The following is a 6,000-nucleotide window of genomic DNA, read 5'->3' on the forward strand; positions in this document are numbered from 1 at the left end:
TTTTTTTGCTTTTGAGTTGTATGAGCTGTTCGTATATTTTGGAAATTAAGCCCTTGTCTGTTGCATCACAAATATAAAAACATTCTTAACTTCTGTTTTTGGAAACAAAGCAAAAAAAGAAAAAAAAAACCCTACCTTATTCCAAAATCATAACTAACAGTAAAAGGCAAACTTCAGACTGGGGAAATGTTTTACAGACAATGGGTTAATATTTCCATTATGTAAAGAACATAAAATTGATAACAGACTAAGAACCCAATAAATGGTCAAAGGAGACAGATGAAACACAATGAACATGGAACATTCTCTACCTCACAAGTAGTTAAGGAAGTACAAACTAAAAGAAGCCATTTATACCCTCTCAAATATAAAGTTTAAAAAAACTGGTAACCCCAAAAGCTGGTGTTAGTGTGAGCAATGGATACTTCTACATTTCTGGTGGGAAAATGACTTGCTAAAAATCTTTCTTTTGGAAAGCAATTTGGCAGTATACATCAAAGGCTTAAATAATGTCCAGGCCTGGGACTTCCCTGGTGGTGCAGTGGTTAAGAATCCGCCTGCCAATGTAGGGGACACGGGTTTGAGCCCTGGTCCAGGAGATCCCACATGCCTTGAAGCAACTAAGCCCATGCGCCACAGCTACTGAGCCTGTGCTCTAGAGACCACAAGCCACAACTGCTGAGCCTGCACTCCACAACTACTGAAGCCTGCGCACCTACAGCCCGTGCTCCACAACAAGAGAAGCCACCGCAGTGAGAAGCCTGCACACCACAACGAAGAGTAGCCCCTGCTCGCCGCAACTAGAGAAAGCCTGCACGCAGCAATGAAGACCCAACGCAGCCAAAAATAAATAAATAAATAAATTTATTAAAAAAAGAAATAATGTCCAGGCCTTTTGACCCAGGAATTTCTCTTCTGGGAATGAATTTCAGGGAAATAATCCTAAATTAGGACAAATATATATGCACCAAGATGTTTGAAGAAATATTTTTATAACAGGAAAATTTACAAGAAATCACCAAGAAGGGAATGATTAAAAAACATAAAGTACATCTACCAAATGTGATATTTCACAGCTCGTAAATTGATGGTAATGCAACCTACTTAAAAACGGAAAAAATGCTTATAATGTTAAGCAGGTATGCAGTTTGATAACTTCAATGTAAAATGCAAACTACAAATTATTCATAGCAGAGTGGAGAGAAACACCACAAATGTTAATGGTTAAAGAATTATCTGATTCGTTTTTTTTTTCCATTCATTAATTATTTATTTTTGGCTGCGTTGGGTCTTCATTGAAAAAGTGGGCTTTCTATAGTTGCCTAGTTGCGGTGAGTAGGGGCTACTCTTTCTTGTGGTGCGTGGGCTTCTCATTGCGGTGGCTTCTCTTGTTGCAGAGCACGGGCTCTAGGCGCGCGGACTTCAGTAGTAGTGGCTTACAGGTTCTAGAGCGCAGGGTCACTAGTTGTGGCGCATGGGCTTAATTGCGCCACAGCATGTGGGATCTTTCCGGACCAGGGCTTGAACCCATCTCCCCTGCATTGGCAGGAGGATTCTTAACCACTGCGCAACCAGGGAAGTCCCTCTGATTCAGTTTTGTTTCTTTCACTTCTCTCTACATGTCTGTAGTGTCCAAACATTTTTTTGTTGAGTAATATTAACTTACAATCAAAAAGTCACTTAAAAAAATTATGCCAAAAGATGGTGGGTGTGTACCAATTTGGTGTTCAGTTATTTAAATTGTATTTTAACAACAATAACAACAAAGAAATAGGATGGATTTAAATGTCAAATTCATCACACCTTTTCTCTCCCTGCTAATGAAACAGTGATAGTGCATTGCAAGATTTGGAGTCAGACAGATCTGGGTTCAAACTTCACCCCCACCCCTTACCAGCTGTGGGAACTTGGGCAAATCATTTAACAGCTCTGAGCCTCAGTTTCCTCATCTAGAGAATGACATAATCACACCAATAATCATACCTTCTTTGTAGGGTTATTTTGAGAATGAGACAACTTAGAAAATGCCTTTCACCCAGTAGGCTAGTTCCCTTGTTGTCACTTGGGTTCCTAGCAGATACTTGGTACTTATTGAGTGGGTGCTCAGTAAGAAGTGAGACAGAGAAGAGTTTTTTTCTCCTTTTCTAGACATTAGCTGCCCTAGGACAGCACTTTCAATATTATTTCTCCTTCCATTCTTGAAGCCCCACAAGTTCTAGTCAAGCTCGAAATCAAGCTCAAAATTTGGGGTTTCCCCTCTGCTTCCAGAGTACCTACCCCTACTTCCTCACCCTATCAGCGGCAGCCTATCTTAAGAGGCTCAGAGGTCCCTCTAATATTTACCAGATCTCACTAATTTCTCTTGGCTAACACAGGCATATTCTGGGGCAATGATTCTTTTTTTTTGGAATTTGTGTATTTTATTTATTTTTTTTAAACAGCAGGTTCTTATTAGTCATCCATTTTATATATATTAGTGTATACATGTCAATCCCAATCTCCCAATTCATCCCACCACCACCATCCCTGCTACTTTCCCCACTTGGTGTCCATACGTTTGTTCTCTACATCTGTGTCTCTGTTTCTGCCCTGCAAACCGGTTCATCTGTACCATTTTTCTAGGCTCCACATATATGCGTTAATATACAATATTTGTTTTTCTCTTTCTGACTTACTTCACTCTGTATGACAGTCTCTAGATCCATCCACGTCTCTACAAATGACCAATTTCAGTCCTTTTAATGGCTGAGTAATATTCCATTGTATATATGTACCACATTTTCTTTATCCGTTTGTCTGTCGATGGGCATTTAGGTTGCTTCCATGACCTGGCTATTGTAAATAGTGCTGCAATGAACATTGGGGTGCATGTGTCTTTTCGAATTATGGTTTTCTCTGGGTATATGCCCAGTAGTGGGATTGCTGGGTCATATAGTAAGTCTATTTTTAGTTTTTTAAGCAACCTCCATACTGTTCTCCATAGTGGCTGTATCAACTTACATTCCCACCAACAGTGCAAGAGGGTTCCCTTTTCTCCAAACCCTCTCCAGCATTGGTTGTTTGTAGATTTTCTGATGATGCCCATTCTAACTGGTGTGAGGTAATACCTCATTGTAGTTTTGATTTGCATTTCTCTAATAATTAGTGATGCTGAGCAGCTTTTCTTGTGCTTCTTGGCCATCTGTATGTCTTCTTTAGAGAAATGTCTATTTAGGTCTTCTGCCCATTTTTTGGATTGGGTTGTTTGTTTTTTTAATATTGAGCTGCATGAGCTGTTTATATATTTTGGAGACTAATCCTTTGTCCGTTGATTCGTTTGCAAATATTTTCTCCTGTTCTGAGGGTTGTCTTTCCATGTTGTTTGTAGTTTCCTTTGCTTTGAAAAGTTTTTAAGTTTCATTAGGTCCCATTTGTTTATTTTTGTTTTTATTTCCATTTCTCTAAGACGTGGATCAAAAAAGATCTTGCTGTGATTTATGTCAAAGCGTGTTTTTCCTATGTTTTCCTCTAAGAGTTTTAGAGTGTCCAGTCTTTTTTTTTTTTTTTGGCTGCGTTGGGTCTTTGTTGCTACGGGCGGGCTTTCTCTAGTTGTGGTGAGCGGGGGCTACTCTTCATTGCGGTGCGAGAGTTTCCGGTCTTAACATTTAGGTCTCTAATCCATTTTGGGTTTATTTTTGTTTATGGTGTTAGGGAGTGTTCTAATTTCATTCTTTTACATGTAGCTGTCCAGTTTTCTCAGCACCACTTATTGAAGAGAGTGTCTTTTCTCCATTGTATATCCTTGCCTCCTTTGTCATAGATTAGTTGACCATACGTGCATGGGTAGTATAGTCTGAAGTCAGGGAGTCTGATTCCTCCTGCTCCGTTTTTTTCCCTCAAAACTGCTTTGGCTCTTCGGGGTCTTTTCTGTCTCCATACAAATTTTAAGAGTTTTTGTTCTAGTTCTGTAAAAAATGCCATTGGTAATTTGATAGGGATTGCATTGAATCTGTAGATTGCTTTGGGTAGTCTAGTTATTTTCACAATATTGATTCTTCCAATCCAAGAACATGGTATATCTCTCCATCTGTTTTAATTTCTTTCATCTGTGTCTTGTAGTTTTCTGCATACAGGTCTTTTGTCTCCCTAGGTAGGTTTATTCCTAGGTATTTTATTCTTTTTATTGCAATGGTAAATGGGAGTGTTTCCTTAATTTCTCATTCAGATTTTTCATCATTAGTGTATAGGAATGCAAGAGATATCTGTGCATTAATTTTGGGGTTTTTTTGGTTTTTTTTTAACATCTTTATTGGAGTATAATTGCTTTATAATGGTGTGTTAGTTTCTGCTTTATAACAAAGGGAATCAGCTATACATATACATATATCCCCATATCTCCTCCCTCTTGCGTCTCCCTCCCACTCTCCCTATCCCACCCCTCAAGGTGGTCACCAAGCACCGAGCTGATCTCCCTGTGCTATGTGGCTGTTTCCCACTCGCTATCTATTTTACATTTGGTGGTATATATAAGTCCATGCCACTCTCTCACTTCGTCTCAGCTTACCCTTCCCCCTCCCCATGTCCTCAAGTCCATTGTGCATTAATTTTGTATCCTGCAACTTTACCAAATTCATTGATTAGCTCTAGTAGTTTTCTGACGGCATCTTTAGGATTCTCTATGTATAGTATCGTGTCATCTGCAAACAGTGACAGTTTTACTTCTTCTTTTCCAATTTGTATTCCTTTTAGTTCTTTTTCTTCTCTGATTGCCGTGGCTAGGACTTCCAACACTATGTTGAATAATAGTGGTGAGAGAGGACATCCTTGTCTTGTTCCTGATCTTAGAGGAAATGCTTTCAGTTTTTCACCATTGAGAATGATGTTTGCTGTGGGTTTGTCGTATATGGCCTTTATTATGTTGAGGTAAGTTCCCTCTATGCCCACTTTCTGGAGAGTTTTTATCATAAATCGGTGTTGAATTTTGGCAAAAGCTTTTTCTGCATCTATTGAGATGATCATATGGTTTTTCTCCTTCAATTTGTTAATATGGTGTATCACATTGATTGATTTGCATATATTGAAGAATCCTTGCATCCCTGGGATAAATCCCACTTGATCATGGTGTATGATCCTTTTTTTTTTTTTTTTTTTTTTTTGCGGTACACGGGCCTCTCACTGTTGTGGCCTCTCCCATTGCGGAGCACAGGCTCCGGACGCGCAGGCTCAGCGGCCATGGCTCATGGGCCCAGCCGTTCTGCAGCATGTGGGATCTTCCCGGACCGAGGCACGAACCTGCGTCCCCTGCATCGGCAGGCGGACTCTCAACCACTGCGCCACCAGGGAAGCCCGTATGATCCTTTTAATGTATTATTGGATTCTGTTTGCTAGTATTTTGTTGAGGATTTTTGCATCTATATTCTTCGGTGGTATTGGTCTGTAATTTTCTTTTTTTGTAGTATCTTTGTCTAGTTTTCGTATCAGGGTGATGGTGGCCTCATAGAATGAGTTTGGGAGTGTTCTTTCCTCTGCAATGTTTTGGACGAGTTTGAGAAGGATGGGTGTTAGCTGTTCTCTAAATGTTTGATAGAATTCACCTGTGAAGCCATCTGGTCCTGGACTTTTTTGGAACATTTTTAATCACAGTTTCAATTTCCTTACTTGTGATTGGTCTGTTCATATTTTCTGTTTCTTCCTGGTTCAGTGTTGGAAGGTTATACCTTTCTAAGAATTTGTCCATTTCTTCCAGGCTGTCCATTTTATTGGCATAGAGTTGCTTGTAGTAGTCTCTTAGTATGCTTTGTATTTCTGCGGTGTCTGTTGTAACGTCTCCTTTTTCATTTCTAATTTTATCGATTTGAGTCCTCTCCCTCGTTTTCTGGAAGAGTCTGGCTAATGGTTTATCAGTTTTATCTTCTCAAAGAACCAGCGTTTAGTTTTATTGATCTTTGCTATTGTTTTCTTTGTTTCTGCTCTGATCTTTATGATTTCTTTCCTTCTACTAACTTTGGGTTTTGTTTTTTC

Source organism: Stenella coeruleoalba, assembly GCF_951394435.1.
Source record: "Stenella coeruleoalba genome assembly, chromosome: 10".
NCBI classification, from domain to species: Eukaryota; Metazoa; Chordata; class Mammalia; order Artiodactyla; family Delphinidae; genus Stenella; species Stenella coeruleoalba.